The sequence below is a fragment of the Oncorhynchus mykiss genome, chromosome 16, assembly GCF_057628025.1.
Source record: "Oncorhynchus mykiss isolate SJ-2025 chromosome 16, ASM5762802v1, whole genome shotgun sequence".
NCBI lineage: Eukaryota > Metazoa > Chordata > Actinopteri > Salmoniformes > Salmonidae > Oncorhynchus > Oncorhynchus mykiss.
In genome coordinates, this window is record NC_143037.1 from 40,322,124 (window position 1) to 40,347,223 (window position 25,100).

Genomic DNA, 25,100 nt, shown 5'->3' on the forward strand with positions numbered 1-25,100 from the left:
TGGCCGAGCGGTCTAAGGCGCTGTGTTCAGGTCGCAGTCGCCCATGGAGGCGTGGGTTCAAATCCCACTTCTGACAGTTTTTTAGTGCCTCTCAGGAGTCATGCTGCTCATCAGTAATAATAAGAATGATGAAATAACAACTTCACACAGTGAAATAACAATTCATAATAAACACTCTCAAATGCAGACCTTCTGGAGCTGAGCAAAGATCAAGGTTAAATAAGAAAACAGCTGGACTTAATAACAAATGAATGAGGGGAACATTTTGTGTTATTGCATTATAATGAGTTACTGCATTATCTTTCAGTTGTTAAATTTCACTTTCTGTAGGCTATGCCTGTTGGCCCATTCACTCCTAACAAGCCTGCTTTCTTCTGTCAACGTTGTCGTGGGCGAGTGGTTAAGGCGATGGACTAGAAATCCATTAGGATCTTCCTGCGTAGGTTCAAATCCTGCCGACAACGAAAATGCATTTTTTTGACCCCTCCGGAGGTTGAAGTTTAGTCGTGTTTCTTATACCAATCGCATCCTCTCAGATCTCCGCAAGTACATAGGGATTAGTTGTCCATTTGGGATAGGACTGCAGGCCATCTATCCCACTTCACACCTTTACACACCTGGTTATCCAGCCTTCTAGCTCTATAGGCCACAGTAGCATAGGTTACAGGTTTGTAGTCAAGCCACAGATTTCAGGTGAGATCCCATGATACACTCAACAATACAACAACACGATTCTCATGAATAACCATTAAGCCATTTGCTAAGATTTCCCCCATTTTGACATGTGGAAACCTGTTGTCACTCTTACCCTGACGGGAAGCTCCAGACACTTTTTTGGTCCTATCTGAGGCATTTTTAAATTCATGTCAAATTGGCCATATTCTGAAGACACTCTTATAGTCTGCAGGGTAATCGAACTGGCCACATCTAAAGTCAAGCCACAGGTAACAGGTGAGAAACCTTGTTAAACCCTAAAAGAAAAAGAAAAAACTCGATTGCATTGAAAATAACCATTAAGTCATTCAGGTCGCAGACTCCCCTATAGGCATGGTTTGAAACCCCCTCCTGACAACTTTTTAGCGCCTGCATGTCATGCACCTTTGTAAAATCCAGTTGAAAAATGAATGACTTAAGGTAACGTAAATGACACCTAGTTAATATGAGTAGTGAATAACTATCGTATTTGTAATATTCTGCAAAAACAGCTAGTTGATGAGAGGCTGAAAGAGAATTGCAAGAATCGCGCAATTTCACAGGCGGGCCCCAAACAGGCAAATAACAAAAATAATCTCGGAACGCAGAACTCGTCGGTCGTTGTCAGTGGATTGTATTGGCGGGAAGAACAAAAATATCGTCTGCAGGGTAATCAAAGTCGCCGCATCTAATGTCAAATCACAGGTGAGCTGCCTTGTTAAACCCTGAAAATAAATAATAACACGATTGCGTTGAAATGACTCATTAAGCCATTTGTAAGGATTTCCCCCATGTGGACCTGTTGTCACTCTTACCCTGATGGTTGCTGATATTTCCAGACACTTTTTCAGTCTTATCTGAGGAATTTTATCATTTATATCAGAATGGCCATATTCTGATGCCAGTTTAGCGCTCATTCAATGACGATTTACTACTCTTTCCCATTGAAGGCCATATTGAGGTTAAATCAATGACTGGACTTTTTAATTTATAAAAACAAATGACTATTGAAAGTGCAAGTCAGTATCGTGCATAGTTGTTCTGGTCTCTGTGGTGATTTTAGAGCGTTGTTCATATTTCTACTTTTACCGCATACACTTTAAACCGATACCCAGTTACTGTGCTGTAGTCAGGATGGCCGAGTGGTCTGAGGCGCTGCGTTCAGGTCGCAGTCTCCCATGGAGGCGTGGGTTCAAATCCCACTTCTGACAGTTTTTTAGTGCCTCTCAGGAGTCATGCTGCTCAGCAGTAATAATAAGAATGATGAAATAACAACTTCACACAGTGAAATAACAATTCATAATAAACACTCTCAAATGCAGACCTTCTGGAGCTGAGCAAAGATCAAGGTTAAATAAGAAAACAGCTGGACTTAATAACAAATGAATGAGGGGAACATTTTGTGTTATTGCATTATAATGAGTTACTGCATTATCTTTCAGTTGTTAAATTTCACTTTCTGTAGGCTATGCCTGTTGGCCCATTCACTCCTAACAAGCTTGTTTTCTTCTGTCAAAGTTGTCGTGGCCGAGTGGTTAAGGCGATGGACTAGAAATCCATTAGGATCTTCCTGCGCAGGTTCAAATCCTGCCGACAACGAAAATGCATTTTTTTGACCCCTCCGGAGGTTGAAGTTTAGTCGTGTTTCTTATACCAATCGCATCCTCTCAGATCTCTGCAAGTACATATGGATTAGTTGTCCATTTGGGATAGGACTGCAGGCCATCTGTCCCACTTCACACCTTTACACACCTGGTTATCCAGCCTTCTAGCTCTATAGGCCACAGTAGCATAGGTTACAGGTTTGTAGTCAAGCCACAGATTTCAGGTGAGATCCCATGATACACTCAACAATACAACAACACGATTCTCATGAATAACCATGAAGCCATTTGCTAAGATTTCCCCCATTTTGACATGTGGAAACCTGTTGTCACTCTTACCCTGACGGGAAGCTCCAGACACTTTTTTGGTCCTATCTGAGGCATTTTTAAATTCATGTCAAATTGGCCATATTCTGAAGACACTCTTAGGCTGCAGGGTAATCGAACTGGCCACATCTAAAGTCAAGCCACAGGTAACAGGTGAGAAACCTTGTTAAACCCTAAAATAAAAATAAAAAACTTGATTGCATTGAAAATAACCATTAAGTCATTCAGGTCGCAGACTCCCCTATAGGCATGGTTTGAAACCCCCTCCTGACAACTTTTTAGCGCCTGCATGTCATGCACCTTTGTAAAATCCAGTTGAAAAATAAATGACTTAAGGTAACGTAAATGACACCTAGTTAATATGAGTAGTGAATAACTATCGTATTTTTAATATTCTGCAAAAACAGCTAGTTGATGAGAGGCTGAAAGAGAATTGCAAGAATCGCGCAATTTCACAGGCGGGCCCCAAACAGGCAAATAACAAAAATAACCTCGGAACGCAGAACTCGTCGGTCGTTGTCAGTGGATTGTATTGGCGGGAAGAACAAAAATATCGTCTGCAGGGTAATCGAAGTCGCCGCATCTAATGTCAAGTCACAGGTGAGCTGCCTTGTTAAACCCTAAAAATAAATAATAACACGATTGCGTTGAAATGACCCATTAAGCCATTTGTAAGGATTTCCCCCATGTGGACCTGTTGTCACTCTTACCCTGATGGTTGCTGATATTTCCAGACACTTTTTCAGTCTTATCTGAGGAATTTTATCATTTATATCAGAATGGCCATATTCTGATGCCAGTTTAGCACTCATTCAATGACGATTTACTACTCTTTCCCATTGAAGGCCATATTGAGGTTAAATCAATGACTGGACTTTTTAATTTATAAAAACAAATGACTATTGAAAGTGCAAGTCAGTATCGTGCATTGTTGTTCTGGTCTCTGTGGTGATTTTAGAGCGTTGTTCATATTTCTACTTTTACCGCATACACTTTAACCCGATACCCAGTTACTGTGCTGTAGTCAGGATGGCCGAGCGGTCTAAGGCGCTGCGTTCAGGTCGCAGTCTCCCATGGAGGCGTGGGTTCAAATCCCACTTCTGACAGTTTTTTAGTGCCTCTCAGGAGTCATGCTGCTCAGCAGTAATAATAAGAATGATGAAATAACAACTTCACACAGTGAAATAGCAATTCATAATAAACACTCTCAAATGCAGACCTTCTGGAGCTGAGCAAAGATCAAGGTTAAATAAGAAAACAGCTGGACTTAATAACAAATGAATGAGGGGAACATTTTGTGTTATTGCATTATAATGAGTTACTGCATTATCTTTCAGTTGTTAAATTTCACTTTCTGTAGGCTATGCCTGTTGGCCCATTCACTCCTAACAAGCTTGTTTTCTTCTGTCAACGTTGTCGTGGCCGAGTGGTTAAGGCGATGGACTAGAAATCCATTAGGATCTTCCTGCGCAGGTTCAAATCCTGCCGACAACAAAAATGCATTTTTTTGACCCCTCCGGAGGTTGAAGTTTAGTCGTGTTTCTTATACCAATCGCATCCTCTCAGATCTCCGCAAGTACATAGGGATTAGTTGTCCATTTGGGATAGGACTGCAGGCCATCTGTCCCACTTCACACCTTTACACACCTGGTTATCCAGCCTTCTAGCTCTATAGGCCACAGTAGCATAGGTTACAGGTTTGTAGTCAAGCCACAGATTTCAGGTGAGATCCCATGATACACTCAACAATACAACAACACGATTCTCATGAATAACCATGAAGCCATTTGCTAAGATTTCCCCCATTTTGACATGTGGAAACCTGTTGTCACTCTTACCCTGACGGGAAGCTCCAGACACTTTTTTGGTCCTAACTGAGGCATTTTTAAATTCATGTCAAATTGGCCATATTCTGAAGACACTCTTAGGCTGCAGGGTAATCGAACTGGCCACATCTAAAGTCAAGCCACAGGTAACAGGTGAGAAACCTTGTTAAACCCTAAAATAAAAATAAAAAACTTGATTGCATTGAAAATAACCATTAAGTCATTCAGGTCGCAGACTCCCCTATAGGCATGGTTTGAAACCCCCTCCTGACAACTTTTTAGCGCCTGCATGTCATGCACCTTTGTAAAATCCAGTTGAAAAATAAATGACTTAAGGTAACGTAAATGACACCTAGTTAATATGAGTAGTGAATAACTATCGTATTTTTAATATTCTGCAAAAACAGCTAGTTGATGAGAGGCTGAAAGAGAATTGCAAGAATCGCGCAATTTCACAGGCGGGCCCCAAACAGGCAAATAACAAAAATAACCTCGGAACGCAGAACTCGTCGGTCGTTGTCAGTGGATTGTATTGGCGGGAAGAACAAAAATATCGTCTGCAGGGTAATCGAAGTCGCCGCATCTAATGTCAAGTCACAGGTGAGCTGCCTTGTTAAACCCTAAAAATAAATAATAACACGATTGCGTTGAAATGACCCATTAAGCCATTTGTAAGGATTTCCCCCATGTGGACCTGTTGTCACTCTTACCCTGATGGTTGCTGATATTTCCAGACACTTTTTCAGTCTTATCTGAGGAATTTTATCATTTATATCAGAATGGCCATATTCTGATGCCAGTTTAGCACTCATTCAATGACGATTTACTACTCTTTCCCATTGAAGGCCATATTGAGGTTAAATCAATGACTGGACTTTTTAATTTATAAAAACAAATGACTATTGAAAGTGCAAGTCAGTATCGTGCATTGTTGTTCTGGTCTCTGTGGTGATTTTAGAGCGTTGTTCATATTTCTACTTTTACCGCATACACTTTAACCCGATACCCAGTTACTGTGCTGTAGTCAGGATGGCCGAGCGGTCTAAGGCGCTGCGTTCAGGTCGCAGTCTCCCATGGAGGCGTGGGTTCAAATCCCACTTCTGACAGTTTTTTAGTGCCTCTCAGGAGTCATGCTGCTCAGCAGTAATAATAAGAATGATGAAATAACAACTTCACACAGTGAAATAGCAATTCATAATAAACACTCTCAAATGCAGACCTTCTGGAGCTGAGCAAAGATCAAGGTTAAATAAGAAAACAGCTGGACTTAATAACAAATGAATGAGGGGAACATTTTGTGTTATTGCATTATAATGAGTTACTGCATTATCTTTCAGTTGTTAAATTTCACTTTCTGTAGGCTATGCCTGTTGGCCCATTCACTCCTAACAAGCTTGTTTTCTTCTGTCAACGTTGTCGTGGCCGAGTGGTTAAGGCGATGGACTAGAAATCCATTAGGATCTTCCTGCGCAGGTTCAAATCCTGCCGACAACAAAAATGCATTTTTTTGACCCCTCCGGAGGTTGAAGTTTAGTCGTGTTTCTTATACCAATCGCATCCTCTCAGATCTCCGCAAGTACATAGGGATTAGTTGTCCATTTGGGATAGGACTGCAGGCCATCTGTCCCACTTCACACCTTTACACACCTGGTTATCCAGCCTTCTAGCTCTATAGGCCACAGTAGCATAGGTTACAGGTTTGTAGTCAAGCCACAGATTTCAGGTGAGATCCCATGATACACTCAACAATACAACAACACGATTCTCATGAATAACCATGAAGCCATTTGCTAAGATTTCCCCCATTTTGACATGTGGAAACCTGTTGTCACTCTTACCCTGACGGGAAGCTCCAGACACTTTTTTGGTCCTAACTGAGGCATTTTTAAATTCATGTCAAATTGGCCATATTCTGAAGACACTCTTAGGCTGCAGGGTAATCGAACTGGCCACATCTAAAGTCAAGCCACAGGTAACAGGTGAGAAACCTTGTTAAACCCTAAAATAAAAATAAAAAACTTGATTGCATTGAAAATAACCATTAAGTCATTCAGGTCGCAGACTCCCCTATAGGCATGGTTTGAAACCCCCTCCTGACAACTTTTTAGCGCCTGCATGTCATGCACCTTTGTAAAATCCAGTTGAAAAATAAATGACTTAAGGTAACGTAAATGACACCTAGTTAATATGAGTAGTGAATAACTATCGTATTTTTAATATTCTGCAAAAACAGCTAGTTGATGAGAGGCTGAAAGAGAATTGCAAGAATCGCGCAATTTCACAGGCGGGCCCCAAACAGGCAAATAACAAAAATAACCTCGGAACGCAGAACTCGTCGGTCGTTGTCAGTGGATTTTATTGGCGGGAAGAACAAAAATATCGTCTGCAGGGTAATCGAAGTCGCCGCATCTAATGTCAAGTCACAGGTGAGCTGCCTTGTTAAACCCTAAAAATAAATAATAACACGATTGCGTTGAAATGACCCATTAAGCCATTTGTAAGGATTTCCCCCATGTGGACCTGTTGTCACTCTTACCCTGATGGTTGCTGATATTTCCAGACACTTTTTCAGTCTTATCTGAGGAATTTTATCATTTATATCAGAATGGCCATATTCTGATGCCAGTTTAGCACTCATTCAATGACGATTTACTACTCTTTCCCATTGAAGGCCATATTGAGGTTAAATCAATGACTGGACTTTTTAATTTATAAAAACAAATGACTATTGAAAGTGCAAGTCAGTATCGTGCATTGTTGTTCTGGTCTCTGTGGTGATTTTAGAGCGTTGTTCATATTTCTACTTTTACCGCATACACTTTAACCCGATACCCAGTTACTGTGCTGTAGTCAGGATGGCCGAGCGGTCTAAGGCGCTGCGTTCAGGTCGCAGTCTCCCATGGAGGCGTGGGTTCAAATCCCAATTCTGACAGTTTTTTAGTGCCTCTCAGGAGTCATGCTGCTCAGCAGTAATAATAAGAATGATGAAATAACAACTTCACACAGTGAAATAGCAATTCATAATAAACACTCTCAAATGCAGACCTTCTGGAGCTGAGCAAAGATCAAGGTTAAATAAGAAAACAGCTGGACTTAATAACAAATGAATGAGGGGAACATTTTGTGTTATTGCATTATAATGAGTTACTGCATTATCTTTCAGTTGTTAAATTTCACTTTCTGTAGGCTATGCCTGTTGGCCCATTCACTCCTAACAAGCTTGTTTTCTTCTGTCAACGTTGTCGTGGCCGAGTGGTTAAGGCGATGGACTAGAAATCCATTAGGATCTTCCTGCGCAGGTTCAAATCCTGCCGACAACAAAAATGCATTTTTTTGACCCCTCCGGAGGTTGAAGTTTAGTCGTGTTTCTTATACCAATCGCATCCTCTCAGATCTCCGCAAGTACATAGGGATTAGTTGTCCATTTGGGATAGGACTGCAGGCCATCTGTCCCACTTCACACCTTTACACACCTGGTTATCCAGCCTTCTAGCTCTATAGGCCACAGTAGCATAGGTTACAGGTTTGTAGTCAAGCCACAGATTTCAGGTGAGATCCCATGATACACTCAACAGTACAACAACACGATTCTCATGAATAACCATGAAGCCATTTGCTAAGATTTCCCCCATTTTGACATGTGGAAACCTGTTGTCACTCTTACCCTGACGGGAAGCTCCAGACACTTTTTTGGTCCTAACTGAGGCATTTTTAAATTCATGTCAAATTGGCCATATTCTGAAGACACTCTTAGGCTGCAGGGTAATCGAACTGGCCACATCTAAAGTCAAGCCACAGGTAACAGGTGAGAAACCTTGTTAAACCCTAAAATAAAAATAAAAAACTTGATTGCATTGAAAATAACCATTAAGTCATTCAGGTCGCAGACTCCCCTATAGGCATGGTTTGAAACCCCCTCCTGACAACTTTTTAGCGCCTGCATGTCATGCACCTTTGTAAAATCCAGTTGAAAAATAAATGACTTAAGGTAACGTAAATGACACCTAGTTAATATGAGTAGTGAATAACTATCGTATTTTTAATATTCTGCAAAAACAGCTAGTTGATGAGAGGCTGAAAGAGAATTGCAAGAATCGCGCAATTTCACAGGCGGGCCCCAAACAGGCAAATAACAAAAATAACCTCGGAACGCAGAACTCGTCGGTCGTTGTCAGTGGATTGTATTGGCGGGAAGAACAAAAATATCGTCTGCAGGGTAATCGAAGTCGCCGCATCTAATGTCAAGTCACAGGTGAGCTGCCTTGTTAAACCCTAAAAATAAATAATAACACGATTGCGTTGAAATGACCCATTAAGCCATTTGTAAGGATTTCCCCCATGTGGACCTGTTGTCACTCTTACCCTGATGGTTGCTGATATTTCCAGACACTTTTTCAGTCTTATCTGAGGAATTTTATCATTTATATCAGAATGGCCATATTCTGATGCCAGTTTAGCACTCATTCAATGACGATTTACTACTCTTTCCCATTGAAGGCCATATTGAGGTTAAATCAATGACTGGACTTTTTAATTTATAAAAACAAATGACTATTGAAAGTGCAAGTCAGTATCGTGCATTGTTGTTCTGGTCTCTGTGGTGATTTTAGAGCGTTGTTCATATTTCTACTTTTACCGCATACACTTTAACCCGATACCCAGTTACTGTGCTGTAGTCAGGATGGCCGAGCGGTCTAAGGCGCTGCGTTCAGGTCGCAGTCTCCCATGGAGGCGTGGGTTCAAATCCCACTTCTGACAGTTTTTTAGTGCCTCTCAGGAGTCATGCTGCTCAGCAGTAATAATAAGAATGATGAAATAACAACTTCACACAGTGAAATAGCAATTCATAATAAACACTCTCAAATGCAGACCTTCTGGAGCTGAGCAAAGATCAAGGTTAAATAAGAAAACAGCTGGACTTAATAACAAATGAATGAGGGGAACATTTTGTGTTATTGCATTATAATGAGTTACTGCATTATCTTTCAGTTGTTAAATTTCACTTTCTGTAGGCTATGCCTGTTGGCCCATTCACTCCTAACAAGCTTGTTTTCTTCTGTCAACGTTGTCGTGGCCGAGTGGTTAAGGCGATGGACTAGAAATCCATTAGGATCTTCCTGCGCAGGTTCAAATCCTGCCGACAACAAAAATGCATTTTTTTGACCCCTCCGGAGGTTGAAGTTTAGTCGTGTTTCTTATACCAATCGCATCCTCTCAGATCTCCGCAAGTACATAGGGATTAGTTGTCCATTTGGGATAGGACTGCAGGCCATCTGTCCCACTTCACACCTTTACACACCTGGTTATCCAGCCTTCTAGCTCTATAGGCCACAGTAGCATAGGTTACAGGTTTGTAGTCAAGCCACAGATTTCAGGTGAGATCCCATGATACACTCAACAATACAACAACACGATTCTCATGAATAACCATGAAGCCATTTGCTAAGATTTCCCCCATTTTGACATGTGGAAACCTGTTGTCACTCTTACCCTGACGGGAAGCTCCAGACACTTTTTTGGTCCTAACTGAGGCATTTTTAAATTCATGTCAAATTGGCCATATTCTGAAGACACTCTTAGGCTGCAGGGTAATCGAACTGGCCACATCTAAAGTCAAGCCACAGGTAACAGGTGAGAAACCTTGTTAAACCCTAAAATAAAAATAAAAAACTTGATTGCATTGAAAATAACCATTAAGTCATTCAGGTCGCAGACTCCCCTATAGGCATGGTTTGAAACCCCCTCCTGACAACTTTTTAGCGCCTGCATGTCATGCACCTTTGTAAAATCCAGTTGAAAAATAAATGACTTAAGGTAACGTAAATGACACCTAGTTAATATGAGTAGTGAATAACTATCGTATTTTTAATATTCTGCAAAAACAGCTAGTTGATGAGAGGCTGAAAGAGAATTGCAAGAATCGCGCAATTTCACAGGCGGGCCCCAAACAGGCAAATAACAAAAATAACCTCGGAACGCAGAACTCGTCGGTCGTTGTCAGTGGATTTTATTGGCGGGAAGAACAAAAATATCGTCTGCAGGGTAATCGAAGTCGCCGCATCTAATGTCAAGTCACAGGTGAGCTGCCTTGTTAAACCCTAAAAATAAATAATAACACGATTGCGTTGAAATGACCCATTAAGCCATTTGTAAGGATTTCCCCCATGTGGACCTGTTGTCACTCTTACCCTGATGGTTGCTGATATTTCCAGACACTTTTTCAGTCTTATCTGAGGAATTTTATCATTTATATCAGAATGGCCATATTCTGATGCCAGTTTAGCACTCATTCAATGACGATTTACTACTCTTTCCCATTGAAGGCCATATTGAGGTTAAATCAATGACTGGACTTTTTAATTTATAAAAACAAATGACTATTGAAAGTGCAAGTCAGTATCGTGCATTGTTGTTCTGGTCTCTGTGGTGATTTTAGAGCGTTGTTCATATTTCTACTTTTACCGCATACACTTTAACCCGATACCCAGTTACTGTGCTGTAGTCAGGATGGCCGAGCGGTCTAAGGCGCTGCGTTCAGGTCGCAGTCTCCCATGGAGGCGTGGGTTCAAATCCCAATTCTGACAGTTTTTTAGTGCCTCTCAGGAGTCATGCTGCTCAGCAGTAATAATAAGAATGATGAAATAACAACTTCACACAGTGAAATAGCAATTCATAATAAACACTCTCAAATGCAGACCTTCTGGAGCTGAGCAAAGATCAAGGTTAAATAAGAAAACAGCTGGACTTAATAACAAATGAATGAGGGGAACATTTTGTGTTATTGCATTATAATGAGTTACTGCATTATCTTTCAGTTGTTAAATTTCACTTTCTGTAGGCTATGCCTGTTGGCCCATTCACTCCTAACAAGCTTGTTTTCTTCTGTCAACGTTGTCGTGGCCGAGTGGTTAAGGCGATGGACTAGAAATCCATTAGGATCTTCCTGCGCAGGTTCAAATCCTGCCGACAACAAAAATGCATTTTTTTGACCCCTCCGGAGGTTGAAGTTTAGTCGTGTTTCTTATACCAATCGCATCCTCTCAGATCTCCGCAAGTACATAGGGATTAGTTGTCCATTTGGGATAGGACTGCAGGCCATCTGTCCCACTTCACACCTTTACACACCTGGTTATCCAGCCTTCTAGCTCTATAGGCCACAGTAGCATAGGTTACAGGTTTGTAGTCAAGCCACAGATTTCAGGTGAGATCCCATGATACACTCAACAGTACAACAACACGATTCTCATGAATAACCATGAAGCCATTTGCTAAGATTTCCCCCATTTTGACATGTGGAAACCTGTTGTCACTCTTACCCTGACGGGAAGCTCCAGACACTTTTTTGGTCCTAACTGAGGCATTTTTAAATTCATGTCAAATTGGCCATATTCTGAAGACACTCTTAGGCTGCAGGGTAATCGAACTGGCCACATCTAATGTCAAGCCACAGGTAACAGGTGAGAAACCTTGTTAAACCCTAAAAGAAAAAGAAAAAACTTGATTGCATTGAAAATAACCATTAAGTCATTCAGGTCGCAGACTCCCCTATAGGCATGGTTTGAAACCCCCTCCTGACAACTTTTTAGCGCCTGCATGTCATTCACCTTTGTAAAATCCAGTTGAAAAATAAATGACTTAAGGTAACGTAAATGACACCTAGTTAATATGAGTAGTGAATAACTATCGTATTTTTAATATTCTGCAAAAACAGCTAGTTGATGAGAGGCTGAAAGAGAATTGCAAGAATCGCGCAATTTCACAGGCGGGCCCCAAACAGGCAAATAACAAAAATAACCTCGGAACGCAGAACTCGTCGGTCGTTGTCAGTGGATTGTATTGGCGGGAAGAACAAAAATATCGTCTGCAGGGTAATCGAAGTCGCCGCATCTAATGTCAAGTCACAGGTGAGCTGCCTTGTTAAACCCTAAAAATAAATAATAACACGATTGCGTTGAAATGACCCATTAAGCCATTTGTAAGGATTTCCCCCATGTGGACCTGTTGTCACTCTTACCCTGATGGTTGCTGATATTTCCAGACACTTTTTCAGTCTTATCTGAGGAATTTTATCATTTATATCAGAATGGCCATATTCTGATGCCAGTTTAGCGCTCATTCAATGACGATTTACTACTCTTTCCCATTGAAGGCCATATTGAGGTTAAATCAATGACTGGACTTTTTAATTTATAAAAACAAATGACTATTGAAAGTGCAAGTCAGTATCGTGCATAGTTGTTCTGGTCTCTGTGGTGATTTTAGAGCGTTGTTCATATTTCTACTTTTACCGCATACACTTTAACCCGATACCCAGTTACTGTGGGGTAGTCAGGATGGCCGAGCGGCCTAAGGCGCTGCGTTCAGGTCGCAGTTTCCCTTGGAGGCGTGGGTTCAAATCCCACTTCTGACAGTTTTTTAGTGCCTCTCAGGAGTCATGCTGCTCAGCAGTAATAATAAGAATGATGAAATAACAACTTCACACAGTGAAATAACAATTCATAATAAACACTCTCAAATGCAGACCTTCTGGAGCTGAGCAAAGATCAAGGTTAAATAAGAAAACAGCTGGACTTAATAACAAATGAATGAGGAGAACATTTTGTGTTATTGCATTATAATGAGTTACTGCATTATCTTTCAGTTGTTAAATTTCACTTTCTGTAGGCTATGCCTGTTGGCCCATTCACTCCTAACAAGCCTGTTTTCTTCTGTCAACGTTGTCGTGGCCGAGTGGTTAAGGCGATGGACTAGAAATCCAATAGGATCTTCCTGCGCAGGTTCAAATCCTGCCGACAAAGAAAATGCATTTTTTTTACCCCTCCGGAGGTTGAAGTTTAGTCGTGTTTCTTATACCAATCGCATCCTCTCAGATCTCCGCAAGTACATAGGGATTAGTTGTCCATTTGGGATAGGACTGCAGGCCATCTTTCCCACTTCACACCTTTACACACCTGGTTATCCAGCCTTCTAGCTCTATAGGCCACAGTAGCATAGGTTACAGGTTTGTAGTCAAGCCACAGATTTCAGGTGAGATTCCATGATACACTCAACAATACAACAACACGATTCTCATGAATAACCATGAAGCCATTTGCTAAGATTTCCCCCATTTTGACATGTGGAAACCTGTTGTCACTCTTACCCTGACGGGAAGCTCCAGACACTTTTTTGGTCCTATCTGAGGCATTTTTAAATTCATGTCAAATTGGCCATATTCTGAAGACACTCTTAGGCTGCAGGGTAATCGAACTGGCCACATCTAAAGTCAAGCCACAGGTAACAGGTGAGAAACCTTGTTAAACCCTAAAAGAAAAATAAAAAACTTGATTGCATTGAAAATAACCATTAAGTCATTCAGGTCGCAGACTCCCCTATAGGCATGGTTTGAAACCCCCTCCTGACAATTTTTTAGCGCCTGCATGTCATGCACGTTTGTAAAATCCAGTTGAAAAATAAATGACTTAAGGTAACGTAAATGACACCTAGTTAATATGAGTAGTGAATAACTATCGTATTTTTAATATTCTGCAAAAACAGCTAGTTGATGAGAGGCTGAAAGAGAATTGCAAGAATCGCGCAATTTCACAGGCGGGCCCCAAACAGGCAAATAACAAAAATAATCTCGGAACGCAGAACTCGTCGGTCGTTGTCAGTGGATTGTATTGGCGGGAAGAACAAAAATATTGTCTGCAGGGTAATCAAAGTCGCCGCATCTAATGTCAAGTCACAGGTGAGCTGCCTTGTTAAACCCTAAAAATAAATAATAACACGATTGCGTTGAAATGACTCATTAAGCCATTTGTAAGGATTTCCCCAATGTGGACCTGTTGTCACTCTTACCCTGATGGTGCTGATATTTCCAGACACTTTTTCAGTCTTATCTGAGCAATTGTATCATTTATATCAGAATGGCCATATTCTGATGCCAGTTTAGCGCTCATTCAATGACGATTTACTACTCTTTCCCATTGAAGGCCATATTGAGGTTAAATCAATGACTGGACTTTTTAATTTATAAAAACAAATGACTATTGAAAGTGCAAGTCAGTATCGTGCATAGTTGTTCTGGTCTCTGTGGTGATTTTAGAGCGTTGTTCATATTTCTACTTTTACCGCATACACTTTAACCCGATACCCAGTTACTGTGCTGTAGTCAGGATGGCCGAGCGGTCTAAGGCGCTGTGTTCAGTTCGCAGTCTCCCATGGAGGCGTGGGTTCAAATCCCACTTCTGACAGTTTTTTAGTGCCTCTCAGGAGTCATGCTGCTCAGCAGTAATAATAAGAATGATGAAATAACAACTTCACACAGTGAAATAACAATTCATAATAAACACTCTCAAATGCAGACCTTCTGGAGCTCAGCAAAGATCAAGGTTAAATAAGAAAACAGCTGGACTTAATAACAAATGAATGAGGGGAACATTTTGTGTTATTGCATTATAATGAGTTACTGCATTATCTTTCAGTTGTTAAATTTCACTTTCTGTAGGCTATGCCTGTTGGCCCATTCACTCCTAACAAGCTTGTTTTCCTCTGTCAACGTTGTCGTGGCCGAGTGGTTAAGGCGATGGACTAGAAATCCATTAGGATCTTCCAGCGCAGGTTCAAATCCTGCCGACAACGAAAATCCATTTTTTTGACCCCTCCGGAGGTTGAAGTTTAGTCGTGTTTCTTATACCAATCGCATCCTCTCAGATCTCCGCAAGTACATAGGGATTAGTTGTCCATTTGGGATAGGACTGCAGGCCATCTGTCCCACTTCACACCTTTACACACCTGGTTATCCAGCCTTCTAGCTCTATAGGCCACAGTAGCATAGGTTACAGGTTTGTAGTCAAGCCACAGATTTCAGGTGAGATCCCATGATACACTCAACAATACAACAACACGATTCTCATGAATAACCATGAAGCCATTTGCTAAGATTTCCCCCATTTTGACATGTGGAAACCTGTTGTCACTCTTACCCTGACGGGAAGCTCCAGACACTTTTTTGGTCCTATCTGAGGCATTTTTAAATTCATGTCAAATTGGCCATATTCTGAAGACACTCTTATAGTCTGCAGGGTAATCGAACTGGCCACATCTAAAGTCAAGCTACAGGTAACAGGTGAGAAACCTTGTTAAACCCTAAAAGAAAAAGAAAAAACTTGATTGCATTGAAAATAACCATTAAGTCATTCAGGTTGCAGACTCCCCTATAGGCATGGTTTGAAACCCCCTCCTGACAATTTTTTAGCGCCTGCATGTCATGCACCTTTGTAAAATCCAGTTGAAAAATAAATGACTTAAGGTAACGTAAATGACACCTAGTTAATATGAGTAGTGAATAACTATCGTATTTTTAATATTCTGCAAAAACAGCTAGTTGATGAGAGGCTGAAAGAGAATTGCAAGAATCGCGCAATTTCACAGGCGGGCCCCAAACAGGCAAATAACAAAAATAATCTCGGAACGCAGAACTCATCGGTCGTTGTCAGTGGATTGTATTGGCGGGAAGAACAAATATATTGTCTGCAGGGTAATCAAAGTCGCCGCATCTAATGTCAAGTCACAGGTGAGCTGCCTTGTTAAACCCTAAAAATAAATAATAACACGATTGCGTTGAAATGACTCATTAAGCCATTTGTAAGGATTTCCCCAATGTGGACCTGTTGTCACTCTTACCCTGATGGTTGCTGATATTTCCAGACACTTTTTCAGTCTTATCTGAGCAATTGTATCATTTATATCAGAATGGCCATATTCTGATGCCAGTTTAGCGCTCATTCAATGACGATTTACTACTCTTTCCCATTGAAGGCCATATTGAGGTTAAATCAATGACTGGACTTTTTAATTTATAAAAACAAATGACTATTGAAAGTGCAAGTCAGTATCGTGCATAGTTGTTCTGGTCTCTGTGGTGATTTTAGAGCGTTGTTCATATTTCTACTTTTACCGCATACACTTTAACCCGATACCCAGTTACTGTGCTGTAGTCAGGATGGCCGAGCGGTCTAAGGCGCTGCGTTCAGTTCGCAGTCTCCCATGGAGGCGTGGGTTCAAATCCCACTTCTGACAGTTTTTTAGTGCCTCTCAGGAGTCATGCTGCTCAGCAGTAATAATAAGAATGATGAAATAACAACTTCACACAGTGAAATAACAATTCATAATAAACACTCTCAAATGCAGACCTTCTGGAGCTAATCAAAGATCAAGGTTAAATAAGAAAACAGCTGGACTTAATAACAAATGAATGAGGGGAACATTTTGTGTTATTGCATTATAATGAGTTACTGCATTATCTTTCAGTTGTTAAATTTCACTTTCTGTAGGCTATGCCTGTTGGCCCATTCACTCCTAACAAGCTTGTTTTCTTCTGTCAACGTTGTCGTGGCCGAGTGGTTAAGGTGATGGACTAGAAATCCATTAGGATCTTCCTGCGCAGGTTCAAATCCTGCCGACAACAAAAATGCATTTTTTTGACCCCTCCGGAGGTTGAAGTTTAGTCGTGTTTCTTATACCAATCGCATCCTCTCAGATCTCCGCAAGTACATAGGGATTAGTTGTCCATTTGGGATAGGACTGCAGGCCATCTGTCCCACTTCACACCTTTACACACCTGGTTATCCAGCCTTCTAGCTCTATAGGCCACAGTAGCATAGGTTACAGGTTTGTAGTCAAGCCACAGATTTCAGGTGAGATCCCATGATACACTCAACAATACAACAACACGATTCTCATGAATAACCATGAAGCCATTTGCTAAGATTTCCCCCATTTTGACATGTGGAAACCTGTTGTCACTCTTACCTTGACGGGAAGCTCCAGACACTTTTTTGGTCCTAACTGAGGCATTTTTAAAATCATGTCAAATTGGCCATATTCTGAAGACACTCTTAGGCTGCAGGGTAATCGAACTGGCCACATCTAAAGTCAAGCCACAGGTAACAGGTGAGAAACCTTGTTAAACCCTAAAAGAAAAAGAAAAAACTTGATTGCATTGAAAATAACCATTAAGTCATTCAGGTCGCAGCTCCCCTATAGGCATGGTTTGAAACCCCCTCCTGACAACTTTTTAGCGCCTGCATGTCATGCACCTTTGTAAAATCCAGTTGAAAAATAAATGACTTAAGGTAAAGTAAATGACACCTAGTTAATTTGAGTAGTGAATAACTATCGTATTTTTAATATTCTGCAAAAACAGCTAGTTGATGAGAGGCTGAAAGAGAATTGCAAGAATCGCGCAATTTCACAGGCGGGCCCCAAACAGGCAAATAACAAAAATAATCTCGGAACGCAGAACTCGTCGGTCGTTGTCAGTGGATTGTATTGGCGGGAAGAACAAAAATATCGTCTGCAGGGTAATCGAAGTCGCCGCATCTAATGTCAAGTCACAGGTGAGCTGCCTTGTTAAACCCTAAAAATAAATAATAACACGATTGCGTTGAAATGACCCATTAAGCCATTTGTAAGGATTTCCCCCATGTGGACCTGTTGTCACTCTTACCCTGATGGTTGCTGATATTTCCAGACACTTTTTCAGTCTTATCTGAGGAATTTTATCATTTATATCAGAATGGCTATATTCTGATGCCAGTTTAGCGCTCATTCAATGGCGATTTACTACTCTTTCCCATTGAAGGCCATATTGAGGTTAAATCAATGACTGGACTTTTTAATTTATAAAAACAAATGACTATTGAAAGTGCAAGTCAGTATCGTGCATAGTTGTTCTGGTCTCTGTGGTGATTTTAGAGCGTTGTTCATATTTCTACTTTTACTGCATACACTTTAACCCGATACCCAGTTACTGTGCTGTAGTCAGGATGGCCGAGCGGTCTAAGGCGCTGCTTTCAGGTCGCAGTCTCCCATGGAGGCGTGGGTTCAAAACCCACTTCTGACAGTTTTTTAGTGCCTCTCAGGAGTCATGCTGCTCAGCAGTAATAATAAGAATGATGAAATAACAACTTCACACAGTGAAATAACAATTCATAATAAACACTCTCAAATGCAGACCTACTGGAGCTGAGCAAAGATCAAGGTTAAATAAGAAAACAGCTGGACTTAATAACAAATGAATGAGGGGAACATTTTGTGTTATTGCATTATAATGAGTTACTGCATTATCTTTCAGTTGTTAAATTTCACTTTCTGTAGGCTATGCCTGTTGGCCCATTCACTCCTAACAAGCCTGTTTTCTTCTGTCAATGTTGTCGTGGCCGAGTGGTTAAGGCGATGGACTAGAAATCCATTAGGATCTTCCTGCGTAGGTTCAAATCCTGCCGACAATGAAAATGCATTTTTTTGACCCCTCCGGAGGTTGAAGTTTAGTCGTGTTTCTTTTACCAATCGCATCCTCTCAGATCTCCGCAAGTACATAGGGATTAGTTGTCCATTTGGGATAGGACTGCAGGCCATCTATCCCACTTCACACCTTTACACACCTGGTTATCCAGCCTTCTAGCTCTATAGGCCACAGTAGCATAGGTTACAGGTTTGTAGTCAAGCCACAGATTTCAGGTGAGATCCCATGATACACTCAACAATACAACAACACGATTCTCATGAATAACCATTAAGCCATTTGCTAAGATTTCCCCCATTTTGACATGTGGAAACCTGTTGTCACTCTTACCCTGACGGGAAGCTCCAGACACTTTTTTGGTCCTATCTGAGGCATTTTTAAATTCATGTCAAATTGGCCATATTCTGAAGACACTCTTATAGTCTGCAGGGTAATCGAACTGGCCACATCTAAAGTCAAGCCACAGGTAACAGGTGAGAAACCTTGTTAAACCCTAAAAGAAAAAGAAAAAACTTGATTGCATTGAAAATAACCATTAAGTCATTCAGGTCGCAGACTACCCTATAGGCATGGTTTGAAACCCCCTCCTGACAACTTTTTAGCGCCTGCATGTCATGCACCTTTGTAAAATCCAGTTGAAAAATAAATGACTTAAGGTAACGTAAATGACACCTAGTTAATATGAGTAGTGAATAACTATCGTATTTTTAATATTCTGCAAAAACAGCTAGTTGATGAGAGGATGAAAGAGAATTGCAAGAATCGCGCAATTTCACAGGCGGGCCCCAAACAGGCAAATAACAAAAATAATCTCGGAACGCAGAACTCGTCGGTCGTTGTCAGTGGATTGTATTGGCAGGAAGAACATAAATATTGTCTGCAGGGTAATCGAAGTCGCCGCATCTAATGTCAAGTCACAGGTGAGCTGCCTTGTTAAACCCTAAAAATAAATAATAACACGATTGCGTTGAAATGACCCATTAAGCCATTTGTAAGGATTTCCCCCATTTGGACCTGTTGTCACTTTTACCCTGATGGTTGCTGATATTTCCAGACACTTTTTCAGTCTTATCTGAGGAATTGTATCATTTATATCAGAATGGCCATATTCTGATGCCAGTTTAGCGCTCATTCAATGACGATTTACTACTCTTTCCCATTGAAGGCCATATTGAGGTTAAATCAATGACTGGACTTTTTAATTTATAAAAACAAATGACTATTGAAAGTGCAAGTCAGTATCGTGCATAGTTGTTCTGGTCTCTGTGGTGATTTTAGAGCGTTGTTCATATTTCTACTTTTACCGCATACACTTTAAACCGATACCCAGTTACTGTGCTGTAGTCAGGATGGCCGAGCGGTCTAGGCGCTGCGTTCAGGTCGCAGTCTCCCATGGAGGCGTGGGTTCAAATCCCACTTCTGACAGTTTTTTAGTGCCTCTCAGGAGTCATGCTGCTCAGCAGTAATAATAAGAATGATGAAATAACAACTTCACACAGTGAAATAACAATTCATAATAAACACTCTCAAATGCAGACCTACTGGAGCTGAGCAAAGATCAAGGTTAAATAAGAAAACAGCTGGACTTAATAACAAATGAATGAGGGGAACATTTTGTGTTATTGCATTATAATGAGTTACTGCATTATCTTTCAGTTGTTAAATTTCACTTTCTGTAGGCTATGCCTGTTGGCCCATTCACTCCTAACAAGCCTGTTTCCTTCAGTCAATGTTGTCGTGGCCGAGTGGTTAAGGTGATGGACTAGAAATCCATTAGGATCTTCCTGTGTAAGTTCAAATCCTGCCTACAAAGAAAATGCATTTTTTTGACCCCTCCGGAGGTTGAGGTTTAGTCGTGTTTCTTTTACCAATCGCATCCTCTCAGATCTCCGCAAGTACATAGGGATTAGTTGTCCATTTGGGGTAGGACTGCAGGCCATCTATCCCACTTCACACCTTTACACACCTGGTTATCCAGCCTTCTAGCTCTATAGGCCACAGTTGCATAGGTTACAGGTTTGTAGTCAAGCCACAGATTTCAGGTGAGATCCCATGATACACTCAACAATACAACAACACGATTCTCATGAATAACCATGAAGCCATTTGCTAAGATTTCCCCCATTTTGACATGTGGAAACCTGTTGTCACTCTTACCCTGACGGGAAGATCCAGACACTTTTTTGGTCCTATCTGAGGCATTTTTAAATTCATGTCAAATTGGCCATATTCTGAAGACACTCTTATAGTCTGCAGGGTAATCGAACTGGCCACATCTAAAGTCAAGCCACAGGTAACAGGTGAGAAACCTTGTTAAACCCTAAAAGAAAAAGAAAAAACTTGATTGCATTGAAAATAACCATTAAGTCATTCAGGTCGCAGACTCCCCTATAGGCATGGTTTGAAACCCCCTCCTGACAACTTTTTAGCGCCTGCATGTCATGCACCTTTGTAAAATCCAGTTGAAAAATAAATGACTTAAGGTAACGTAAATGACACCTAGTTAATATGAGTAGTGAATAACTATCGTATTTTTAATATTCTGCAAAAACAGCTAGTTGATGAGAGGCTGAAAGAGAATTGCAAGAATCGCGCAATTTCACAGGCGGGCCCCAAACAGGCAAATAACAAAAATAACCTCGGAACGCAGAACTCGTCGGTCGTTGTCAGTGGATTGTATTGGCGGGAAGAACAAAAATATCGTCTGCAGGGTAATCGAAGTCGCCGCATCTAATGTCAAGTCACAGGTGAGCTGCCTTGTTAAACCCTAAAAATAAATAATAACACGATTGTGTTGAAATGACCCATTAAGCCATTTGTAAGGATTTCCCCCATGTGTACCTGTTGTCACTCTTACCCTGATGGTTGCTGATATTTCCAGACACTTTTTCAGTCTTATCTGAGGAATTGTATCATTTATATCAGAATGGCCATATTCTGATGCCAGTTTAGCGCTCATTCAATGGCGATTTACTACTCTTTCCCATTGAAGGCCATATTGAGGTTAAATCAATGACTGGACTTTTTAATTTATAAAAACAAATGACTATTGAAAGTGCAAGTCAGTATCGTGCATAGTTGTTCTGGTCTCTGTGGTGATTTTAGAGCGTTGTTCATATTTCTACTTTTACCGCATACACTTTAACCCGATACCCAGTTACTGTGCTGTAGTCAGGATGGCCGAGCGGTCTAAGGCGCTGCGTTCAGGTCGCAGTCTCCCATGGAGGCGTGGGTTCAAATCCCACTTCTGACAGTTTTTTAGTGCCTCTCAGGAGTCATGCTGCTCAGCAGTAATAATAAGAATGATGAAATAACAACTTCACACAGTGAAATAACAATTCATAATAAACACTCTCAAATGCAGACCTACTGGAGCTGAGCAAAGATCAAGGTTAAATAAGAAAACAGCTGGACTTAATAACAAATGAATGAGGGGAACATTTTGTGTTATTGCATTATAATGAGTTACTGCATTATCTTTCAGTTGTTAAATTTCACTTTCTGGAGGCTATGCCTGTTGGCCCATTCACTCCTAACAAGCCTGTATTCTTCTGTCAACGTTGTCGTGGCCGAGTGGTTAAGGCAATGGACTAGAAATCCATTAGGATCTTCCTGCGTAGGTTCAAATCCTGCCGACAACGACATCTTTGACCCCTCCGGAGGTTGAAGTTTAGTCGTGTTTCTTATACCAATCGCATCCTCTCAGATCTCCGCAAGTACATAGGGATTAGTTGTCCATTTGGGATAGGACTGCAGGCCATCTATCCCACTTCACACCTTTACACACCTGGTTATCCAGCCTTCTAGCTCTTTAGGCCACAGTAGCATAGGTTACAGGTTTGTAGTCAAGCCACAGATTTCAGGTGAGATCCCATGATACACTCAACAATACAACAACACGATTCTCATGAATAACCATTAAGCCATTTGCTAAGATTTCCCCCATTTTGACATGTGGAAACCTGTTGTCACTCTTACCCTGACGGGAAGCTCCAGACACTTTTTTGGTCCTATCTGAGGCATTTTTAAATTCATGTCAAATTGGCCATATTCTGAAGACACTCTTATAGTCTGCAGGGTAATCGAACTGGCCACATCTAAAGTCAAGCCACAGGTAACAGGTGAGAAACCTTGTTAAACCCTAAAAGAAAAAGAAAAAACTTGATTGCATTGAAAATAACCATTAAGTCATTCAGGTCGCAGCTCCCCTATAGGCATGGTTTGAAACCCCCTCCTGACAACTTTTTAGCGCCTGCATGTCATGCACTTTTGTAAAATCCAGTTGAAAAATAAATGACTTAAGGTAAAGTAAATGACACCTAGTTAATATGAGTAGTGAATAACTATCGTATTTTTAATATTCTGCAAAAACAGCTAGTTGATGAGAGGCTGAAAGAGAATTGCAAGAATCGCGCAATTTCACAGGCGGGCCCCAAACAGGCAAATAACAAAAATAATCTCGGAACGCAGAACTCGTCGGTCGTTGTCAGTGGATTGTATTGGCGGGAAGAACAAAAATATCGTCTGCAGGGTAATCGAAGTCGCCGCATCTAATGTCAAGTCACAGGTGAGCTGCCTTGTTAAACCCTAAAAATAAATAATAACACGATTGCGTTGAAATGACCCATTAAGCCATTTGTAAGGATTTCCCCCATGTGGACCTGTTGTCACTCTTACCCTGATGGTTGCTGATATTTCCAGACACTTTTTCAGTCTTATCTGAGGAATTTTATCATTTATATCAGAATGGCCATATTCTGATGCCAGTTTAGCGCTCATTCAATGGCGATTTACTACTCTTTCCCATTGAAGGCCATATTGAGGTTAAATCAATGACTGGACTTTTTAATTTATAAAAACAAATGACTATTGAAAGTGCAAGTCAGTATCGTGCATAGTTGTTCTGGTCTCTGTGGTGATTTTAGAGCGTTGTTCATATTTCTACTTTTACCGCATACACTTTAACCCGATACCCAGTTACTGTGCTGTAGTCAGGATGGCCGAGCGGTCTAAGGCGCTGCGTTCAGGTCGCAGTCTCCCATGGAGGCGTGGGTTCAAAACCCACTTCTGACAGTTTTTTAGTGCCTCTCAGGAGTCATGCTGCTCAGCAGTAATAATAAGAATGATGAAATAACAACTTCACACAGTGAAATAACAATTCATAATAAACACTCTCAAATGCAGACCTACTGGAGCTGAGCAAAGATCAAGGTTAAATAAGAAAACAGCTGGACTTAATAACAAATGAATGAGGGGAACATTTTGTGTTATTGCATTATAATGAGTTACTGCATTATCTTTCAGTTGTTAAATTTCACTTTCTGTAGGCTATGCCTGTTGGCCCATTCACTCCTAACAAGCCTGTTTTCTTCTGTCAACGTTGTCGTGGCCGAGTGGTTAAGGCGATGGACTAGAAATCCATTAGGATCTTCCTGTGTAGGTTCAAATCCTGCCGACAATGAAAATGCATTTTTTTGACCCCTCCGGAGGTTGAAGTTTAGTCGTGTTTCTTATACCAATCGCATCCTCTCAGATCTCCGCAAGTACATAGGGATTAGTTGTCCATTTGGGATAGGACTGCAGGCCATCTATCCCACTTCACACCTTTACACACCTGGTTATCCAGCCTTCTAGCTCTTTAGGCCACAGTAGCATAGGTTACAGGTTTGTAGTCAAGCCACAGATTTCAGGTGAGATCCCATGATACACTCAACAATACAACAACACGATTCTCATGAATAACCATTAAGCCATTTGCTAAGATTTCCCCCATTTTGACATGTGGAAACCTGTTGTCACTCTTACCCTGACGGGAAGCTCCAGACACTTTTTTGGTCCTATCTGAGGCATTTTTAAATTCATGTCAAATTGGCCATATTCTGAAGACACTCTTATAGTCTGCAGGGTAATCGAACTGGCCACATCTAAAGTCAAGCCACAGGTAACAGGTGAGAAACCTTGTTAAACCCTAAAAGAAAAAGAAAAAACTTGATTGCATTGAAAATAACCATTAAGTCATTCAGGTCACAGCTCCCCTATAGGCATGGTTTGAAACCCCCTCCTGACAACTTTTTAGCGCCTGCATGTCATGCACCTTTGTAAAATCCAGTTGAAAAATAAATGACTTAAGGTAAAGTAAATGACACCTAGTTAATATGAGTAGTGAATAACTATCGTATTTTTAATATTCTGCAAAAACAGCTAGTTGATGAGAGGCTGAAAGAGAATTGCAAGAATCGCGCAATTTCACAGGCGGGCCCCAAACAGGCAAATAACAAAAATAATCTCGGAACGCAGAACTCGTCGGTCGTTGTCAGTGGATTGTATTGGCGGGAAGAACAAAAATATCGTCTGCAGGGT

General features: G+C 41.0%; 10 non-coding genes across 10 annotated transcripts; all 10 read left to right on the forward strand.

Moving 5' to 3' along the window:
- Window positions 1–2,210: 2,210 nt before the first annotated feature.
- On the forward strand, window positions 2,211–2,292 carry trnas-aga (transfer RNA serine (anticodon AGA)). The gene has a single exon. It is a non-coding gene; the product is annotated as a tRNA-Ser (tRNA).
- A 1,355-nt stretch (window positions 2,293–3,647) lies between these two features.
- Window positions 3,648–3,730, forward strand: trnal-cag (transfer RNA leucine (anticodon CAG)). The gene has a single exon. It is a non-coding gene; the product is annotated as a tRNA-Leu (tRNA).
- Window positions 3,731–4,036: 306 nt separating this feature from the next.
- On the forward strand, window positions 4,037–4,118 carry trnas-aga (transfer RNA serine (anticodon AGA)). The gene has a single exon. It is a non-coding gene; the product is annotated as a tRNA-Ser (tRNA).
- Window positions 4,119–5,473: 1,355 nt separating this feature from the next.
- On the forward strand, window positions 5,474–5,556 carry trnal-cag (transfer RNA leucine (anticodon CAG)). Its single transcript has one exon. It is a non-coding gene; the product is annotated as a tRNA-Leu (tRNA).
- Window positions 5,557–5,862: 306 nt separating this feature from the next.
- On the forward strand, window positions 5,863–5,944 carry trnas-aga (transfer RNA serine (anticodon AGA)). The gene has a single exon. It is a non-coding gene; the product is annotated as a tRNA-Ser (tRNA).
- A 1,744-nt stretch (window positions 5,945–7,688) lies between these two features.
- On the forward strand, window positions 7,689–7,770 carry trnas-aga (transfer RNA serine (anticodon AGA)). Its single transcript has one exon. It is a non-coding gene; the product is annotated as a tRNA-Ser (tRNA).
- A 1,355-nt stretch (window positions 7,771–9,125) lies between these two features.
- trnal-cag (transfer RNA leucine (anticodon CAG)) lies at window positions 9,126–9,208 on the forward strand. Its single transcript has one exon. It is a non-coding gene; the product is annotated as a tRNA-Leu (tRNA).
- A 306-nt stretch (window positions 9,209–9,514) lies between these two features.
- On the forward strand, window positions 9,515–9,596 carry trnas-aga (transfer RNA serine (anticodon AGA)). Its single transcript has one exon. It is a non-coding gene; the product is annotated as a tRNA-Ser (tRNA).
- A 1,744-nt stretch (window positions 9,597–11,340) lies between these two features.
- trnas-aga (transfer RNA serine (anticodon AGA)) lies at window positions 11,341–11,422 on the forward strand. The gene has a single exon. It is a non-coding gene; the product is annotated as a tRNA-Ser (tRNA).
- Window positions 11,423–21,910: 10,488 nt separating this feature from the next.
- Window positions 21,911–21,993, forward strand: trnal-cag (transfer RNA leucine (anticodon CAG)). The gene has a single exon. It is a non-coding gene; the product is annotated as a tRNA-Leu (tRNA).
- The last annotated feature ends 3,107 nt before the right edge of the window (window positions 21,994–25,100 follow it).